At 35.5% G+C, this 23,088-nt stretch overlaps 1 protein-coding gene and 1 pseudogene across 3 annotated transcripts in view; one reads left to right on the forward strand and one right to left on the reverse strand.

Moving 5' to 3' along the window:
* Positions 1–23,088, forward strand: part of LOC123527475 (uncharacterized) — a 577,437-nt gene that overhangs the window by 103,525 nt on the left and 450,824 nt on the right. The gene's annotated exons all lie outside the window — the stretch shown is intronic.
* LOC123526844 (tRNA pseudouridine(38/39) synthase-like) overlaps positions 1–23,088 on the reverse strand; it is a 41,586-nt pseudogene that overhangs the window by 16,681 nt on the left and 1,817 nt on the right.

Below are 23,088 nucleotides of genomic sequence, written 5' to 3' on the forward strand. Positions count from 1 at the left end.
GGGTATGGCCTCTAGAGAGGTCACAAGGTTTTCTATTTCAAGACCTACTGACCTAGTTTTTGATCGCAGTTGACCCAGTTTCAAATTTGACCTAGATATCATCAAGATAAACATTCAAACCAACTTTCATACAGATCCCATGAAAAATATGGCCTCTAGAGAGGTCACAACGTTTTTACATTATTTGACCTACTGACCTACTTTTTGATGGCACATGACCTACTTTCGAAGTTGACCTATATATCATCAAGATGAACATTCTGACCAATTTTTATGGAGATCCATTCACAAGTATGGCCTCTAGAGAGGTCACAAGGTTTTTCTATTTTTAGACCTACTGACCTAGTTTTTGACCGCACATGATCCTGTTTCAAACATAACCTAGATATCATCAAGATGAACATTCAGACCAACTTTCATGAAGATTCATTGAAAAATACGGCCTCTAGAGAGGTCACAAGGTTTTTATATTATTTGACCTGCTGATCTAGTTTTTGATGGCACGTAACCCACTTTCAAACTTGACCTAGATATCATCAAGATGAACATTCAGACCAACTTTCATACAGATCCCATGAAAAATATGGCCTTTAGAGAGGTCACAAGGTTTTTCTATTATTTGACCTACTGACCTAGTTTTTGATGGCACGTAACCCAGTTTCGAACTTAACCTACATATCATCAAGGTGAACGTTCTGACCAATTTTCATGAAGATCTTTTGAAATATATGGCCTCTAGAGAGGTCATAATGTTTTTGTATTTTTAGACCTACTGACCTAGTTTTTGACTGCACTTGACCCAGTTTCGAATTTGACCTAGATATCATCAAGGTGAATATTCTGACCGATTTTCATGAAGATCTTGTGAAAAATATGGCCTCTAGAGAGGTCACAAGGTTTTTCTATTTTTAGACCTACTGACCTAGTTTTTGATGGCACGTGACCCAGTTTCAAACTTGACCTAGAATTTACCAAGGTGAACATTCTTACCAACTTTCATAAAGATCCCATGAAAACTGTGACCTCTAGAGATGTCACAAGGAAAAGTTTACGGACGGACGCATGGACGACGGACGGCGCGCGATCACAAAAGCACACCTTGTCACTTCGTGACAGGTGAGCTAAATATGTCCCGCTCTTTCAGAGACAGGTGTATAAAAAGCATGTCTTTCATTCTATCCACAAAGATGCAAAAACGTAATAAAAGGCACAGATTTTTTACCTGGACTCAATCAGTCTAGTCTTTTTCAAGGCTTCAAAAAAGGCATGTTCAACTGTTTTGTCAGAATCTTCTTGACTTGCGTAACCTTGGTAACCATACCCTAGATACATCACCTTCAATGCAACATGACGTGTGTTGTACCTGAAATATATGCATATTTGTTTTCATTCATTACATGTTTGCTATATAATGATGCAATGGTCCTAGTTCCACGGTTAAGAAAGTCTGGAGACCAGCCTGAAATTAGAAGCTTGTCATTGGTCAATTTATCCTGGTATCCACTTAACAACCATCAGATGCTTGAGCTATCAAAACCAAAAGCTGATTTCTTGTCTAAAACTCTAAATAATGTTTCATTCCATTACAGCGAGTACCACAATACGATCGCATTAGTAGACCCTCAATAGTCAAATTTGCCCTACACGTTTCAGGTATGTACTGCTTTAGTGTGTTTTCACCAAACTTAATACCTAATAAAGTACAATAGGCATTTTTTGTAGCAAATAGCAAGGAAAGTACAAACTGCAACAGGGTATGTGAAACTTGTCCTGCAGGATGACACAATTTTTAATAAACACTTCATCAAATACTCACAGCATTTTAAATTTTACTTTATAGTCTGTGTAGTCATACAGGCAAGAAGTCAATAGGGGACAGGAGAGAAAGTCACAGAGACACTGATGGTTGGCTGCAATAGGGATCACCTACTTGGCATGTCCAATCAGCCCACTAAGTTTCAACATTGGTGCCTAGCAGTTCTTAAGTTATGAATTGTAAATAGTTTATCATGTTCAAGCCCCTTTGGCTTCGAACTTTGATATGGTGACCCCAAAATCAGTATGGGTCACCTACTCTGCATGTCCAATCGTCATAATAAGTTTCATCATTCTGGGTCAAGCCGTTCTAAAGTTACTGATTTTACTATGTTTAGCGCCCTGTGTCCTTGACCTTTGATGGAGTGACTCCAATTATGGGTCATCTGCTCCACAATTCCTTTTAAGCTTTCCTTTTAAGCCCTGCCACCCTTCGAAGTTTGAATGTTCTAAGTCAAATGCTTCTCAAGTTATTGACCGGAAATGGATTTCAATGTTCTGTCCACTGTGACCTTGACCTTAATGAGCGTGACCACCAAAATCAATAGGGGTCATCTACTCTGCATGTCCACTCATCCTATGAAGTTTCAACATTCTGGGTCAAGTTGTTCTCAAGTTATTGATTGGAAATTAATTTCAATGTTCAGACCCCTGTGATCTGGACCTTTGATGGAGTGGCCCCAAAACAATAGGGGTCATCTACTTCATAAGCCCTGACACCCTTTGAAGTCTGAAGGTTCTATGCCAAATGGTTCTCAAGTAATTGACTGGAAATGAATTTTCATGTTCTGTCCACTGTGACTGTTATCCATTTATCAGAAAAAGCAGAGGACCATCCAGTCTGATCAGTGTTGACACTCTGTAAACAAAAGAAGCACGCGATAAACTGATCACTTCACAGACAGCATTGTTGCAGCATAAACAAACAAAACAAAAGGGTATTTTGTTGTTCAGCAAAGACAGTTTATCTGTTTGTGATAATAAAGTGCCATCGATACTGGCCGACATCTTACAGGAGGGCACATATTGCAGAGAATACATCGTTCGAGATGTGCCGAAAATATGATGTAACAAAAGTTTCCCAGAAAAATATCATTGATTAAAATTAAACATATAAGAACTATAAATTAAATACACATTTTTACCTTCCTTACAGACATGTAGAAAAATAGTCAAACCTGGTTATTGATAAATGCATGTTTCATCCTGTACAATGTACATGTAGCCACAAGAAAAGCAACACTCAGCCTTGGTAATAATATTAGTTTTACCTGATTCAGATTTCCAATACCCAATGCAAACAAAAAGTAATGGCTAAATACCCAATTCCACCAAAGCTTATCCAGAGCTCTGGACATGATTCCATTTCATGAGAAAAAAATTAAAAGAATACCGTCATGCATTATCTGAATACAAATCTTACTTATTGAAATCAATTTCCCGCAGAGGTTTTGATTTCCTTCGTCCGGCGACTGGTTGAGAAGTTGACACATCTTTTCTGATGACGATATTCTGCAGTTGCTTCACGTGCGACTCCAACTGACGAACCCGACACATCAACTCCTGATAAAAAATGTGCACATGAAAATGATTTTTTGCAAAATTTAATACAAAATATATATAACAACTTTGTACAGTAAAATACAGTTAGTCACATGGGATAAGCAAAATTATCAAGTTATCCTGGATTTACACCAGTCCAAATATAGTAACATACATGTGCAATGAAAATGACAAGGAACTGTTTGTGAGCCCCGGTGCTAGAGCTACTGGTGCTCACGTTAGCTATGTTACACTGCATTTCTACAGATTGTTTCTGCATATACCATGTAAGAAAGCAGCTGTTGCCAACTCTCATAGGACTCAGCTTCCGCAAGAAAAGAATCCAGAGAGAACTTTTTACTATACAGTTAAGTAAGATTGTCCATCACACACAGAACGAAAATCTTTGTCTACTTCTGATAAATATTTATCAACCCCTATCTATATAAGGTTACTTTAACCAATCATAATAAACCTGAATCTAATCATTCATTCTTGAACAAGAGGCCCAAATGGGCCTTAAACTCCCATCTAAAGAGGATTCTGACCACCTGACATTGCTTCTAACCATCCTTTAAGTAGTGCATTGAAAGAAGTTATTGAAAGTTTTTTGTTTTTTTTCTATATCTTGCAATGATGCCCCAAAATTGTGTAACCATAAAAAGCAAACTTCCACAAAGTTGTTGACTTTTTCCCGTGGTTTTAGCTCTGATGACTGGTGTCCAAAAGAGACCAATCAGAACCATTACAATGACCAAGTTTGATGCAGATTTATCAAGTTGTTCATGAGAAGAAGTCACTTAATAGTTATTTTATTCTTTAGAAGCTCTAATGGCCGCTGGATTGCGGAAGGGCACCTGGGGTCCTCCTCCACCATTAAAGCTGGAAAGTCACCATATGACCCATCATGTGTCGGTCTGACGTTAAATCCAACAAAAAAAGGCAAAGTGCCTTGATTTGAACTATCTTTGGAAAGGGACCTTACAATGAAACTACAAGCCAATTCTGATGAAAACAAGAGCTGTCTCCATAGGATGACACATGCCCCCGATGGCACTTTGAATGAATAGTTATGGCCGATGTTAGAGTTTAGGACCTTTGACCTACGGAGCTGGATCTTGCGCGCGACACGTCGTCTTACTGTGTCACACATTCATGCATAGTTATTTTAAAATCCATGCATGAATGACAAAGATATGGACCGGACATGCCCATCAATGCACTATCATGAAAAATGACCTTTAACGTCTAAGTGTGACCTTGACCTTTGAGCTACGGACCTGGGTTTTGCGTGTGACACGTCGTCTTACTGTGGTACACATTCATGCCAAGTTATTTGAAAATCCATCCACCGATGACAAAGATATGGACCGGACACGCCCATCAATGCCCTATCCTTTAACGTCTAAGTGTGACCTTGACCTTTGAGCTACGAACCTGGGTCTTGCGCACGACACGTCGTCTTACTGTGGTACACATTCATGCAAAGTTATTTGAAAATCCATCCATCGATGACAAAGATATGGGCCGGACACGCCCATCAATGCACTATCCTTTAACGTCTAAGTGTGACCTTGACCTTTGAGCTACGGACCTGGGTCTTGCGCGCGACACGTCGTCTTACTGTGGTACACATTCATGCAAATTTATTTGAAAATCCATCCATCGATGACAAAGATATGGACCGGACACGCCCCTCAATGCACTATCCTTTAATGTCTAAGTGTGACCTTGACCTTTGAGCTACGGACCTGGGTCTTGCGCGCGACACGTCGTCTTACTGTGGTACATATTCATGCCAGGTTATTTGAAAATCCATCCATCGGTGACAAAGATATGGACCGGACACGCCCATCAATGCACTATCATTTAATGTCTAAGTTTGACCTTGTCCTTTGAGCTATGGACCTGGGTCTTGCGCGCGACACGTCGTCATACTGTGGTACACATTCATGCCAAGTTATTTGAACATCCATCCATCGATGACAAAGATATGGACCGGACACGCCCATCAATGCACTATCCTTTAATGTCTAAGTGTGACCTTGACCTTTGAGCTATGGACGTGGGTCTTGCGCGCGACACGTCGTCTTACTGTGGTACACATTCATGCCAAGTTATTTGAAAATCCATCCATCGATGACAAAGATATGGACCGGACACGCCCCTCAATGCACTATCCTTTAATGTCTAAGTGTGACCTTGACCTTTGAGCTACGGACCTGGGTCTTGCGCGCGACACGTATTCTTACTGTGGTACACATTCATGCCAGGTTATTTGAAAATCCATCCATCGATAACAATGATATGGACCGGACACGCCCATCAATGCACTATCCTTTAATGTCTAAGTGTGACCTTGACCTTTGAGCTATGGACGTGGGTCTTGCGCGCGACACGTCGTCTTACTGTGGTGCACATTCATGCCAAGTTATTTGAAAATCCATCCATCGATGACAAAGATATGGACCGGACACGCCCCTCAATGCACTATCCTTTAATGTCTAAGTGTGACCTTGACCTTTGAGCTATGGACGTGGGTCTTGCGCGCGACATGTCGTCTTACTGTGGTACACATTCATGCCAAGTTATTTGAAAATCCATCCATCGATGACAAAGATATGGACCGGACACGCCCCTCAATGCACTATCCTTTAACGTCTAAGTGTGACCTTGACCTTTGAGCTACGGACCTGGGTCTTGCGCGTGACACGTCGTCTTACTGTGGTACACATTCATGCCAAGTTATTTGAAAATCCATCCATCGATGACAAAGATATGGACCGGACACGAAAATTGCGGACAGACCGACAGACAGACGGTTCAAAAACTATATGCCTCCCTTCGGGGGCATAAAAACAGCTGTTCATCAGAAAAGGTCATTTAAAAACTTGAATACTGCTTAAGCCGGTGCTAGGGGGTGTGGGCAGTGTTGCACTTTCCATTACTGCTCATGAACAGACTCAATCAAACCGAGTCTGCAATTTCCACTGTTTGCTTTGTTCTCGGTGCTTTCGAGGGATCTATTTTCCAGATTTTATTATTTTATATTTTCAAATCTAAAAGGCCTAAACACCACCAATGAACAATTTTAAGTGATGGCCAAACCAAGTACAATGATGATCCATCAAGCAGTTAATGAGAAGTTGTTCAATTACATTTTTAGCCCCTGCAGCCCAACCTTTCCCTCTTGAACAGAACTGAGAGAGGGCCTAGAAATGATGTTACAGAGCATGTTTGATGAGAATCAATCAAGCAGTTCATTAAAACAAGAGCTGTCACTGGAGACAGCGCGCTCGACTATTTCGATGCTGGATAGTGAAACAGGGCACATCTGAGGAAACTAGAACTGTCACTGGAGTGTTTAATGACTCCAATTGTGGATCAATATATTGCATCTATAGCCTGAGTCTATGTCAAAAATGTCAACTTAAAGTAATAAGAGAGGTAAAGATAAAATGTATCAAAATACTATATAAGTATATCCTTTAGAAGCAAAAACAGGGTTTTTTCTCACCATTTTGGGAACATGACCCATACCCCTGGGATTGGGAATTTTCGCGGCATTTTTGTCAAATTGGGAAATAGTACAAATTTCAATATCCATTCTTGTTAAAGCCAAAATGAACACAATTACTGATTTTTATGTTTAATTAACTGTAACTCAGTGTGATAAGATCTACAGATCAATTTCACAGACTTTCATATTCTTGAAACAGTCAACAAGTCAACCCTGGTAAGTAATGTGCTGGTGAAAGCGACTGATGACTTTGTGGATACATATTCTCATCGGACTGACCAGTGACTCTTGGCTAAGTCGACTTTGTGCAGCCACACATAGGTTCTTCGTCAAACTAACACTTACAAGTTTTTGATAATGATTAATAATTAAGCTTTTAGAATTAAATAAAAAACAAGTAAATTCGATGAATTGGTATCCCCCGTCGAAAGGGTTTGTGGTGAGGAATGGCAAGAAAATATATCCGGCAAAAAGTTAAGGATGTTAATAAGAAACAAACAATTTCATTAGTCAAAATCTATTTAACAGAAAACAAAATAAAAGAGTACATAATAAATGTATGATACTTTGATCCTGACTAAAGAATTTATTTTGAATGGGATATGCTTACTGTAGTAAGCTTAGCTTTTAAAATTAAATGCAGTTAATTGAAATGTGAGCTTGAAGTTTAACTGGAACGAAATATTGTCTTTGAGTGGTTTGGCACCAGGTGTTGCTGTTTAACATGTACAACTTAAAAGAACAGATGTTCTTAAGAGAACACGGGTAAGATATCTTGAACATGGCTGAGGACAAGGTTTGTGCAGTCACAACTTAATATATTTATTTTTGTAGGGGGTGGGGGTGCGGGGGAACTGGAGAGGAAACAAAATTTCACATGTTGATTATAAATATTGATGGAAAATTAAAAATTAAAAAAAAAGGTAAAAGGGTGAAGTTGGGGTGGGGGGGGGGGGGGGGCAGAGGATGCATGATCAATGGTGGGCATGACTGGGTGGAGGAGTGAGGTGGGGGAATGGTACAACTTGCGTTGATAAATAATCATGGAAGGTTTGAAAAAAATCTAAGAAATGAAGAAAAAAATTATCATTTTTGGAGGGGGGTGGGCGGGGTTGGGAGGGGGAGGGTGTGTGACCAAGGCAAGTGGGTGACCAGGTGTGGGTGCACAACTTCACATGTTTATAATAAATGTTCACAGAAAAGAATGAAAGAAATTTAATGAAATTCTGCCTAATGGTAAATTTGTTATGTACAAATATGTGGATTTTTAGAAAATTAAAGGGCAATAACTCTAAAGTTACAAAAGAAACCCGTTCAAAATTGTGTGTTCACAACCACATTATAGTGCTCTAAATTTTGTTAAAGTTTCATAGTTCAAATTCAAATATATCAAAAGTTATGATGCAGAAATTGCCATATCTATAGATCTATAGTACCCTATATAGTTAACACTGGAAACTTCTAAGGGCCATAACTCTGGCATTACTTGAGCAATCTGTCTGAAACTTGATGGGCCCCATAACCTCATAGTGGTGAACATGTATATGAAGTTTGTTTAAAAAAATTTAAATAAGGAATTTTTTTTGGGGGGGGCGGGGACGTTGGGGTGGGGGTGGGGTCGGGGGATAGGGAGGGATGTAATCAAGGTAAGGGGGTGACAGGTGTGGGTACACAACTTCACATGTTTACAATAAATTCATGGAAAAAAATGAAAGAAATTTAATGAAATTCTACCAAATGGTAAGTTTGTTATGTACAAATATGTGGATTTTTATACAATTAAAGGGCAATAACTCTTAATTTACAAATAAATCCGAATGAAATTGTGTGTACACAACTACATTATGGTGATCTAAATTATTTTTAAGTTTCATAGTTCTAGGTCAAATATATAAAAAATTATGATGCAGAAATTGCCACATTTATAGTACCCTATATAGTTAACGCTACAAATTTCTAAGGGCCATAACTCTGGTGTTACTTGGGCAATCTGACTGAAACTTGACGGGCCGCAAGAACTCATAGTGGTGAACATTTATATGAAGTTTCAAATAAATATTCCCAACCATTTTCTAGATATGGCTCCGGACGGAAAGACGGACGGAAGGACGGACGGACGGACGGACAACGCCAAAACTATATCCCTCCGACTTTCGTCGGGGGATAACAAGGCAGTCTGAAAGATAGCTAAATCCCCCGCCACTGCTATGGATAGTGAAAGGGTAAACCTTTGATTTTAGCTGTGACCTTGACCTTGAACTGACATGGCTGACTCATGAATTCTGCACAAGGTCTTGATGAGGTGATCATTTGACCAAAGTTTCATGAAAATCCTTCAAGGGGTTTAGAAGATACAGAGCTGAAACCTTTGACCTTCAGTTGTGACCTTGACCTTGAGTTGACATGGCTGACTCATGAGTTCTTGATGAGGTGATCATTTGACCCAAGTTTGATGAAAATCCTTCAAGGGGTTAAGGAGATACAGAGTGGACACCAAATGGAAGGTTCAAACTTTCGACCCTTAGTTGTGACCTTGACCTTGAGCTGGCACGGTTGACTCATAATTTCTGCACATCGTTCTGATGAGGTGATCGTTTGTTCCAAGTTTGATGAAAATCCTTCAAGGGGTTTAGGAGATATAGAGCGGACACAAAATGAAAGGCTCAAAATTTTGACCCCAAGTTGTGACCTTGACCTTGAGCCGGCATGGCTGACACATGGGTTCTGCACATCGTCTTGATGAGGTGATTATTTGACCCAAGTTTTATAAAATTCCTTCAAGGGGTTTAGGAGATATAGAGCGGACACAAAATGGCAGGCTTAAACATTTGACCTTGAGTTGTGACCTTGACCTTGAACCGACAAGGCTGACTCATGGGTTCTGCACATTGTCTTGATGAGGTGATCATTTGACCCAAGTTTCATGAAAATCCTTCAAGGGGTTTAGGAGATATGGACCGGACACGATTTTGTTACGGACGGAAAGACGGACAGACGGACGCAGATCATTCCTATAATCCCTCCGACACAGCGGGGGATTAAGAAATGATGGATCAGATTGTCCTATAACAGATTTTTAAAAACAATCACAGAATTAAGTGTAATCTTGGGATCTGTGACTATATACTATGGCCAAACACATCCAAGAAGACTTGTTCGATCTGTTATACTTTATTGTATTTAATACCAGTTGATAACAGTTAATACCAGCACTCTTCTAAATACAATTCCCTCTTACGGACAGATACCAAAACCTTTCAGGTCTGAAAATAAACATACCAAACATATCCTAATACAATTACCAAATACCTTAACAAATATGGTAATTAATTAGAACAAATACGGTAATTCATCAAACCTATCAATAATTCTGTCCTTAGTCAATTACATTAAAATCTATTCATTCAAGTATTACATATATTTCATAAAACAGTAAAACATATTAAATGCACAGTATAGTGGTCTGAAACCTTAAAATATACATGTAGATAAAACAGCTGATCAATATGAGTTTAAATATACACATCAATGGACATTTTAAACACTTACTGATCTGATGGGATCAAACCCTTTCTGTAACAATACATGACACACACCACGTCTCTCTGTCTGTGCTCCGGTTACTGCGAACAAACGTAACATATTAAATACATGCTGGGTTATGTGCAATGACAGAAGAATAGATAATCGACCGCCATTTTCAAAACAATGGAAATATGTTTCGAAGCCGAAATTATAAATACGAGACCATAAACAAAGCATTCCAGTCATTACAAATTACCTGTATTTACTTTACAAAAAGGATAAAATGCTACACCTCACACTGCAAGCCGAGTTTAGAAAACTCAAGACACTAACCTTTCAGTTTCACTACTCTCTATAAAACATGTCTGTCCTCTGTCAGTTATAGCAAAAGAATGACGTACAACAGGTATAAAACTACCACATGACTAATCACATGACCAAAGCGCGGGAACTAAAAATAACTACAAAACCGAAAGTAAAAGTAGAGAGACGACAAGCAGGGATTAATCGGAAAGGAACATGATTAAGTATTAACCGAGAGTTAATAAATATAAATGTAATAAATTCAACCCGGTTACACACTCCCTCGGTCCGGAAAATGACGTCCCGTTATTTATCTAACATCTGCAAAACGTTCATCATTAATACTTTAAGTATTAATACTTAAATAAACTAAAGTTCATAATCTAATTCTAACTAGATTATTATACTAAGTATAAACTAAGTATAACTTATCAATATCTTAATTTGTATGTCACAAACCAAAACAAACAAAAATATTTCCACTCCAGGTCCATTTTCTGCAACTGAAATTGATTTCTATATACAACGAAAAAAATTACTCAATAAACAACTGTTGTCGCCCTCTCTGAAAATTGCGTCCCCACAATTTGTAATAAAAACAAGCATATAATAACCTAAAAATATGATAAAAATATTACACTATAATAACACAGATATTTTAGCTATCAAGAAGTTAATGAAGCTCACCTAAGTTTTATTAAATTGCTCCTTCCTTGTTAGCTCACCAAGTTATTGTATATGAAGTAATATACCTCATATTTTTCTTTTTATACTAAATTCTACAGCTGATTTTTGCTTCTTTCTATAACTCAGAATTTATACATATACTATTGTGTTTCATTTCAAGTTAAACACAGCATTCATCTGTAGTTGATATCAAATTTCACTTGTTATAACATTTAACTTCCTTCTTGAAGTACATGTATATGAATGACTTCTCTTTCAGGTAATATTTACATATTAAAACTTTAAAAACTGTCTTTCGTCTTATTCTTTATATTCCATGTTATCTTTACTTCATCACAGCTTCTAAAATCCTATGTGTAATGTCTGAATTTAATGTATCTAAAATTCCAGAGTTAATCAGCTTATCCAAAGCTTCGAGTCTGCTATCGACTGGTCTGTTGGTAAGTTGATATAGATGGTAATCTCTCTGCCATTCAGGTTTTTTAGTCTGTCTAATGGATTTCCTGATCTCTGGTACTGGCTTTCCTATTTGTTTCTTCCTTGTTTTATGTTGACCTTAAGCACCTTTGCTCTCTTCAATCTCTCCTGTTCCTTGGATATTTTCTATCTCTTTTGTTCCTGTGTTTGTGTTTATCTCCTCTTGTCTCCATTCTATCTCTACTGGTGTCTCTATTACATCTTTTGAAGTTGTTTCATCTTCTGACTCAGATAGGTTGTCTGTGTGACTTCTATCATCTGGAGTATCATCTATGCCTTCAATATCGTGATCTAAGACAACTTCATCTTCTATTTCCTTTACTAATGTAATCTGTTCTTTATCAGAATCCTCAACATCAGGAGTTCGGGCGTCCGCGGAAGTATATGTAAGTTCTACATATCCGTATCCTGAACTATCATCACTATCTTCATCAATCTGATCAATTCTATCTTTCTCAGTGACGTCACTATTATTTATATCTATCACTTTGTCCTCTTTGTTAGAATTTGCACCTTTCTCTGTTTCTAACTTTTCCAATGTCTTTCTGGGCTTTGGAACAGGTTTTTCCTTGTCTATATCAATTGCATCTTTTTCCTTTCCTGTTTCACTGTCAATGAACCCTAAAGGAAAAAGGTGATTTCTGTGTAATTTCTTCACACTACCATCTGGAGACCTTACTTCAAACACTGGAATGTCTTTATTTGGCTGACTTATCACCGTATAAGAGTCTTTTTCAAATTTGTCTGCAATTTTGTGTTTACCGTCATAGGCTAATATCTTTACTAATACTTTGTCACTAACATTAATTTTCACAGCCTTTGCCTTTTTATCGTACCCCGTTTTCATTTTTATTCTTGCCTTTTCTGTTACTCTCTTTACAATCTCTTGTGTTGTTTTCATTCTTTGTTTTAGATCTTCTATGTAAGATTGTGTTGTTTGACTTGTCGACTGTGTAACTGGCGTTTCAAACAATAAATCTACTGGTAATTTCGGACGTCTACCGAACATCAGTTCAAACGGCGACACTTTAGTTGTCTCATGCTTAGTACAGTTATAGGCATACACTTAAGATGGCAAAGTGCAAATTTTGTGACGTGATCTGTAATTACAAGAATGTTTCCTATTCCTCCTTTTGATGGCTCTAAAGTTAAAAAGTCCATACACACAAGTTCAAGCGGGTATGTTGTTACTACATTGACGAGTGGTGCTCTTTTATTTGTCGGACTTTTTCTTCTCAAACATCTATCACATTCACTAGTCCACTGTTCAACATCTGCGGACATACCTGGTAGGGGTGCGTATCGGTCAAAATGATCGATACGATATTTGTATCGATACAAAATGATCGATACTCGATATATCATATGATATTTTCGAACAGAATAATAACAGAATACAAGACCATTATAGTAATGTAATATGAACTTTATTACTAATACTGATTTATCACTTTTAAGGGTGGTCTATTCTGAGACAAAATCACAGGACTTGGATACATTTTTCTTTAGGAAACACAGGCAAGCATGTTAGAATAATTGTTGTTTTACCTTTTTTTAATTAACTATTTTGAAGAAATAACTAACAGCTGATTCAATATTTCAGAATGGTATCTTTCAAAATGACATGAGCTTCTCAGTTCAAACAATAACAAAAGGTGTGAAAAGGTCTTTTTGTTATGATCAAATAATAACCAGTAATTACCAGCAATTAGCGTGTCACCTCTGTCAATTTTGTTGTTCACAGTTTTATTAATGTGTCTTTAATCAAAATACTTCCAACTTTATATGAAATTAATTTTGTTTGAAAGAAAATTAAACCGTTCGATCTTTTACAGAACGTAACGGCAATCATAATTTTTCTAATTCTAACTTTTTCCCATTTTCAGTAATAATTCTTTAACCTCGCTCCATTCAGATTTATCTTGCTTTTGATTCATGGAGTGGCCTTCAGTTTTCTTCTCTGTTGGTTTTAATTCACTCTCCATTTTGCGTACTTCCATTTTAAATCTATCATAGTCTGTAATAGTTTCAAATTTGTAATTTGCCATCTGTTTTAACGGCTGTTTCAGTCCTTGACAGAGCACATTTTTCAGAATTTGTTCTTGCCCTGCTGTTACAGCATCAATTTCACATGCTTGTGCAAATAGTTCTTCAAGTCTGGATGAATAGCTTAAGAATGACTCAGATTGTTCTTGCATACAGTTTCTTTAAGATTGATTCTTTTGTTTCAATGTCGCCAAAGGTGCTGTGAAACTTGCATAGAATGTCGTGAAGATTAGATTTCTGACCCAACCTTCTTAAGATATTTGCCGCTTCTCGTTTCACTGACCGTAGTATACCTAGTAATATTTATTCTTCATTGTAGCTTTTCTCCTCAATTAAACATTCAACCTCATATTTCCATGTCGATATGTGACTTCTCCTTTTCCACTTTCTCCGTAAAACAATGAAATACGTGGGAACTGGTTCTTTAAGTTGATGAATTTAGAAATTGCTCCTTTATCATCTGTAGATGTAGTTTCTTTCTCCTCTTTGACAGTTCCTGTCCCAGTATCTTCTTCATGAAAATGTTTCATGTAAGACACTAAATCATCTGGTGTATCTATTACTGGTGGATTGTGTAGAGCTTTAAAGGCTGCAAGCAACTTATTGTCTTGTTCTGATACCTCCGAAATCTTTCACTTGTATATGAAAACACTAATTCAATTATTCTGACAGTAAATTCAAACACTATTTCTCCTGTGTTCTGTCTTTGAATTTACAAAGTCTATCTATCTTCTTATTATCGTCACAAGTTTGTATAACTATGTTGTGTCTGTCTCGTTTTAAACTCTGATTAACTCACAAGTGTCTTTATCTTCTTTCGCTCTACTTAGTATATAGATATACTTTTATCAGGACTTCAGTTCAACTCAAGTGTTTTGGGTCCACCCTTATTCTTATCCGAACTTCTCTTTCAAATTCTGTTAAGTTTGCGATTCACCTTTCTGTCTAGCGTTCGACTTCTTCTGACTATGTAATTCGTAGTCGACTTTTTCTTAAAGTTCAATTTCAATTGAATATTTTTTCAAAATTATTCTTGTCGGTTCTATTCTGTTCCATTCCAAATTTCAATACATCATGTTTTACTGAATGTATTTCAAATGTGCTTCACTTTTATTTCAATATGAATTCAATCACTTTTTTATGTCGATTCAATTTGTGTAAGCAGTCTTTAGTGCTAAATATTTCACTAATTAGCACTAATCACAAGTTTCATTCAATTTCACAAATTCCTGTGTGTATCTTCAATGTGCTCATTTCAATACAATTTCAATAATGAATAATTATTGTATTGCTATGCAAAACTTTTTATTGTGTAAGCAGTTCCCAGTGCTAAAATTATTATTTATTTAGCACTGATCACAATTTTCTTCCTGATTCACAAATTACTTCTAATCTCTTTATGTATTTCTTTCAAATCCAATTCAATCCGTATTCAACTACGTTGACGTAAACTTAACTTTCACTTTCAACTTTTCTACAAAAATTCACTTTCAAATTCAACTTGTCGACAAAATTTCACTTTCAAATTCAATTACTTTACACTATTTCAAGTTGACAATTCTCTTGGTTCACTTTCAGCAGTTTGCTTATATTTCACTCTGTATGTTGCAATTCACAATTCAACTAACTACAGTCTGTATTTCTTTTCAATTTGCTGAATTTTTTCACTTCCATAAGCTTAATTAAGTGTCATTTGTGTACAAATACCTTAATTTATTTCAAGTGTCTTTATTGGTGTCCACATACCTTAAGTATTCAAAACTATCATTCAGATATCCGTGTACCTGAATTATACTTTCACTTGTTACTTAAGGTGTCTATATACCTTAACTATTTCAAATTTAAATTTCAGGTGTCTGGGTACCTTAATTATTTCACAGTTTGGTTTCAAAGTGTCTGCTAGCCTTAATTGTTTTCCTAGGCTGTAATTCAACTTTCACTATTAAACTTCTTTTACTTTCACAAAGTTTACAAGCTTGAGGCTTTTCTTCAACTTTTTTACGTTAATATGTATAAAGCTTGAGGCTTTCTATCTGTGAAGTTTGAGACTTCTTTATGTTATAACTGAACAAAGCTCAACACACTCTATGAAGCTTGAGGCTTCTTACAATTTCAATTCTGTGCATTTCCTTTTATGAAGCTTGAGGCTTCTTTTTCAAGTACAAACAAAGCTTGATCACAATAACGGACAAAGGTCACAATTATTTTGTAATGATGTCAGAAATATTTCATTTCAAACACCCTGACAGACAAAAAATGATTACAATCACGGACAAAAATCACAATATTTTCTAACAGTGATGAATGAAATATAGATTTCAATCACCCTCATAAATAATTTCAATGATGAAATTCTCTATATGATGTCTGCTAAGCTGCTGGTCAAACAATTTTCTGTTGTGTACCTGAAAAATACCGGTGACTTGACTGTAATAGTTAGCTGTGACTTGACTATAATCTGTAAACTGTAATATCTGGATGTTGTAATCTGTGTTTCTGCGTCTTTACTTTTCTACCTGTCCAGTTCTTGTTTTGCTGTAAAAAATCTTGTTAGCTATCCTAGCATAATAATATTGACCGATACAAAAGTATCAATATTGCTGAAATAATACATGCATTTCTAAAATTCTTACTTCTAAAATAAAGAATTAGTACCTTAAATATACTATTAAATATATATAGGCTAAGCCTAAGGATGTTCAAGGACTAAACCACAAAAAACCAATCAATCAACAAAACTCTAGAACCAAGCGACACCTTCAATCTGTCAAAATCACAGAACTATACTACCGTATTTATGAAAATATGTGTCTACCTTACTTGAAGACTGGAATGTATTTTGTCACTGGTCAATATGTTATTTTAATAATTTTTTGTTTGCTTTAAAAATAACGGTCTTTATAAGTTATGAGGTTAAAATAAGAGATTTTCAGGAAATAGAAAGAAGAATTAATGAATCATGCAACTGATTAAATCCCTACTAACACCAAAAATCAATTGTGCAGTGAAATTTCTCACATACTTTTACAATATCATTCTGGTTCTGACACTGAATTCACTCTGGCAGAACTTTACCGTATAACTTCTAAAACAAGATAACTTGTAATTTTCCAGACAATTCTGCTCGAGCGACTAAAGTGTTCAATATAAAATGACTCACCAAACCTGGTATATATGGCTTTAAATACTGTAAACTGTGACCACTATACTATTCACAAACACTTGTTGAATGTCTTTACTTGAAACACACACACACACACTAAATGTCTTCTCCTCCAGCCAAAGAAATACTGTCCTCAGTAGATGACCTCTAAAGGTAAGTTTCAAAAAATAAAATACACAAGTCATATATTTAAGTGTAAAAACATAAGGTACCACTGTAGATCTACAACCATAGTATTGAGTTGAACTTGTAAAATCACTGTCACTCTGTCACTGTTGTTCTATAAAAAAGCACCAATCTAGAAGATGAAGACCCTCAAAACACTAGTGTTGAAGTTCACTGGAGTTCAACAGATTTCTTGAAGAACCGTGTTGTATGTAAACACTTTCTTTTTTTTTTTTTACTCAGCACTGACAATAATGTTTTAACTCACAGAATATCCCCGAAGTATTTGTGTGTCACTGCCATTGTCATAGTGTATCACTGGTATCCTCACTGGTTTATCACTGTGGGCTCCATTTGTAATCTTGGGATCTGTGACTATATACTATGGCCAAACACATCCAAGAAGACTTGTTCGATCTGTTATACTTTATTGTATTTAATACGAGTTGATAACAGTTAATACCAGCACTCTTCTAAATACAATTCCCTCTTATGGACAGATACCAAAACCTTTCAGGTCTGAAAATAAACATACCAAACATATCCTAATACAATTACCAAATACCTTAACAAATACGGTAATTAATTAGAACAAATACGGTAATTCATCAAACCTATTAATAATTCTGTCCTTAGTCAATTACATTAAAATCTATTCATTCAAGTATTACATATATTTCATAAAACAGTAAAACATATTAAATGCACAGTGTAGTGGTCTGAAACCTTAAAATATACATGTAGATACAAGAAACGTGGCAAAACCAGGTTTTCAACACTTTTCACAAGAATAAAAAAGTATACTGAATCACAGTGCACCACTTTAAAGCACAACCCTTACCCTAACCCTAACCCTAACCCTAACTTTAAAGCACAACCCTAACCCTAACCCTAACGCTATTTTTAGTAACAATGACCTTGACCTTGATCCCAGAAACCCCAAAATCAATCCCAAGCTACAACATAAGAATAAAAAAGTATACTGAATCACAGTGCACCAGTTTAAAGCACAACCCTAACCCTAACCCTATTTTTAGTAACAATGACCTTGACCTTGATCCCAGAAACCCCAAAACCAATCCCAAGCTACAACATAAGAATAAAAAAGTATACTGAATCACAGTGCACCAGTTTAAAGCACAACCCTAACCCTAACCCTATTTTTAGTAACAATGACCTTGACCTTGATCCCAGAAAACCCAAAATCAATCCCAAGCTACAACTTTATACAAGTTTTCTATACACCAAGTTTCATCATGATAGTTCATTCCTAAGTTAAGTTATTGACCGGAAACCTTTTTTCTATTTTAAGTAACAGTGACCTTGACCTTGACCCCAGAAACCCAAAAATCAATCCCAGCCTTTGTCTTGATACAAGCTACATACATACCAAGTTTTATTCAAATATCTTTACCGAAACAAAAGTTATTGACCGGAAACACCAGTTTGACGCCGCCGCCGCCGCCGCCGCCCGCCCATCCGCCCGCCCGACCAACGACATACCCGAATCTAATAACTCAGGTTTTCGTTGAAAACCTGGTTAAAAACAGCTGATCAATATGAGTTTAAAAATATACACATCAATGGACATTTTAAACACTTACTGATCTGATGGGATCAAACCTTTTCTGTAACAATACATGACACACACCACGTCTCTCTGTCTGTGCTCCGGTTACTGCGAACAAACGTAACATATTAAATACATGCTGGGTTATGTGCAATGACAGAAGAATAGATAATCGACCGCCATTTTCAAAACAATGGAAATATGTTTCGAAGCCGAAATTATAAATACGAGACCATAAACAAAGCATTCCAGTCATTACAAATTACCTGTATCTACTTTACAAAAAGGATAAAATGCTACACCTCACACTGCAAGCCGAGTTTAGAAAACTCAAGACACGAACCTTTCACTACTCTCTATAAAACATGTCTGACCTCTGTCAGTTATAGCAAAAGAATGACGTACAACAGGTATAAAACTACCATATGACTAATCACATGACCAAAGCGCGGGAACTAAAAATAACGGCACAGTGTAAAATCCGGCCGTCCTTTCTATCCAGTAAAGAATTTATTGAAAAATCCGGCCATGCTGCAGTACCCATTTATTTCTTTATTTCTTGATCAAATTTAATAAAATTGGTATCAAATGAAAGCTTAGGTTATGTACTTGCTAGATATAAAACTTAAAATAATTTTTTATGCTGAGTTAGTACGGAGAATTACATACAATATCGACTCATTTTCTAGCCATACGCTTTCATTTTTTTAGAATGAAAACTACGGCCGTCCTATTTATTTCTCCAAATAAGATATATATCGCAATAAATGTAACATCATTTGAAAGAATACCTTCTTTACTTTACATATGTGCATTTGAATGTTAGTATTGCAAATATTAATTAAGTTGTGCGACGTCAAACTTTTATAAATATTACAACTGACTCTAGTCCGCAGTACAAAAAAACAAAAATACGGCCATACTTTATAAACTTCTAATTCTTTATAAACCTTATTTATTTTGATGGCACATGAAAGAGTATGTTACGAAGTTTCTAAAAGTGTTAAGTTTGTGGAAATCGACTAATTTCAACAGAAGATATACTTGTTCAAAGATATATGTTTTTTTCGCCAGCATTATTACTGCATGCTGTATATAGCTACGATGGCAAGGAACGTCTTATGTTTAAGTCATATTATTATAAATAAAGTTCTGTTCTGTTAAAAAAAACAATCTGTTCTAGTGTTTTCATTTATTGAAAATTTGAAGTGCTGTAGTTCTTTATAATAGGAGAAACAAAGTGAGAAGTATTGTAAATAATAGGTAGAACAAAATAAAATGTAAATAATATATAGAAGACTAAGAAGAATCAAGGTAATACAATAATCACCGTATATAATTAACGTAATTTTACTCGCAGTTAAACTGTTTGAACATCATTTTAAATAACAGTGTTCTGTAAAAGTATCATTACAATAATTGTTATAGATCTAAGCTCTTTTAATTGTGTCTTATACAGTATTATCACATGATGTTTGGAAATACCGGCAATTATCTCTGTATAATTATCTGTCTTTAACATACTGACTATCAATATATCAAACAACATGCTTTAAAATGGAAGCAGTTGTTAATAAAGATCAAAAGGTATCGTCGTGAAAAACTTTGTTTGTGAACAAGAAAAACTTGTTACAATCAGGTAATATTTTATATATAAATCTGTAAATTCTGTTCCTGTATCTCATTCCATACATGTATCTTCTATAACTTTGCTTATTGCCATAAATTGTGATTTCGAATATTTTGTTGGATATAATCTATTGTGCTAGTGTTAATTTCCTTGATATTAATTGCGTGAAAAAAATTGTTCATAAAGAATTGTGTTGTGTTTGTGCTGTTGTGTTTGTGCTGTTGTGCTTGTGCTGAATAAACGTTATTATGGCTCTCGTGATAGGACATAGCCAGATCAAGTATATGAGTGAGTACTTGTGGCCAGAGACTTATTCCGTGTTTGTGTATCCGGGAGATAAAACACAAGAGTTCATGGTCAAGGACTACATATATGAAGTGGCACAGTATTTTTCGGTAAGTGTCTTATTTAAAATATTAATTTATTTTGTAATAAGTGGTGAAAATCTAATAACTGATAAAACGCATATTTTTCTGATTGACCAATTAAAAAAAGTTAAGCATAGAACACATTGACAATGATATATCAAAGAAACCGTTCTTAATATTTGTTAAACTGATTAATTTTTCTGATATGAAATACCCAAATCCTATAAACTTGTTAGCACCCTTGATTAGGTGTTTATTAATCACCGTTCATCAGAGCGGCTGTCGGCACGTGTTTAGTTGATTGGATTATCACCCAATCATGATACATCATAATACTGTTCCAGTCACATAATAATAGCTACGTATAATGAAATGATCGGATTTAAAATAAGTTCTTCTTTTTTTAATTAGTGATTAAATAATTGAATTATGCACCATGTTATGCCGCAGATGTTACCTGTACTTGTACTTGTTAAAAAAGTAATGTATTTTTCAAATATTTATTTAATTTATAAAACATAATGGAACTGCATAATTCATGCAACTATTGGTAAATTGCCAGTTCTCATAGAAAACTATCCAGTGCTATTTATAATATCAAAGGAATCCATAAGGTACACATATCAGAAACATTAAATTATAATTGCCTACAGCCCGCAGTTTAGTTTAACAAAGTCGTGCGATTAAACTGACGCACAATGAACAATATTCACTGCCACACATCAGTGGGCCTGCAGACAAGTCTTAAAATGTTGGTAAACTGCTTAAGAAAATATAAGATGGTTCATATGTTTGAAAGTTATATATTGATAATCGCAGTTGTAAAATAGGGCTATGCATAACCGTGAGAAATTGATACTGCCATTCCAACTCATTTGTGAAAAAATTAAATGAGTATTACAAAGGCATTAGAGATATGATATATCATATCTTTACATATTTATAAACTACAGAATTTAATCTTTCAAATCATGAATAGATAATTGTCAAATTTAAAGTTATGAGGAAAATAACAAGGATGGCCGTGTTTTCCGACTTACGGAAAGTGATGGTAACAACGGGAAAAAATCAGCTATTTTCAAATCGGTATTAACAAGTCATTTGCAGTCGGATGCTCTAAATCATTACATATTTGTAATCTGCATAATGTCAGCTTTCAAAATACATATATTTCATTGCAAAATATAACGTAATTAGAAAAAATGTAGGGATGGCCGTATTTTATCACTTTCTGAATTCTATTTTGATTACAGTAAAAAAGAAAACTAAATTTCAAAATAATATTTTAAATTCGTTTAAGGTCGGATTATTAACTTCTTTACATATTCTTAAACTGCATCACGTCAGCTTTACAATGATGTATAAATTATTGTTATATGAAGAAATAAATAGGAGTGGCCGGATTTTCCGTCAAAATCTATCCGGATGGCCGGGGATGGCCGGATTATACACACTCCCAAAATAACTACAAAACCGAAAGTAAAAGTAGAGCGACGACAAGCAGGGATTAATCGGAAAGGAACATGATTAAGTATTAACCGAAAGTTAATAAATATAAATGTAATAAATTCAACCCGGTTACATAAGCTCCACTATAATAATTCGAAGAGAAAGTCATCTTACACAAATATATAAAGTTGAATGTTTTAATGACTGTAAAAAAACTGGAAGAAGTTGAGTCAATCATTTTTCAACATTTTTTCCCAGCAATTTTTATCTGCTGACAGAAGTCACCAGAATATTTCACTGTGCTACAGAAGGCGATGATTGCATAACATTTCACCATTAAACTTCAAAATGAAAATTAAATGCTAAAACGCCATCACACATAACAGGATAAAGTATGCTTGAACGTTCGTATCCGAAAAGATGTTATCCGAATTCTGAGTTATAACAGGTGCCCGCGAGCGTCGCTGTCAGTGGTTTTTCCAACATAACTCGAAAAGTTTGGTAATTTAAACTTAATTCTCTTCCTTTTAATTCTCTTAATTCAATGCCAGACAAATACAACCCCTTAATGCAAAATAAATAATATCATTTAAGCTGAACGAACGTTTGTGTGTCTAAATTTCAACTCGAAATTTCGGAGTAAAGTGTCGCTTGCGGCCAGGCACTTTCAACTCAAATTTCGGCCTTGTAAAAACATTTTGACAAATTATTTATGAAAACATAACTAGGGCATTGCATTTATAATTGATTCATTGTAAACTCGAGAAGTTTTTATAACTTTATCGCTAAATTATCGGTTATTTTCATACCGATGTATTTTTTCAAATT

Source organism: Mercenaria mercenaria, chromosome 14 (genome assembly GCF_021730395.1).
Source record: "Mercenaria mercenaria strain notata chromosome 14, MADL_Memer_1, whole genome shotgun sequence".
Classification (NCBI taxonomy): domain Eukaryota; kingdom Metazoa; phylum Mollusca; class Bivalvia; order Venerida; family Veneridae; genus Mercenaria; species Mercenaria mercenaria.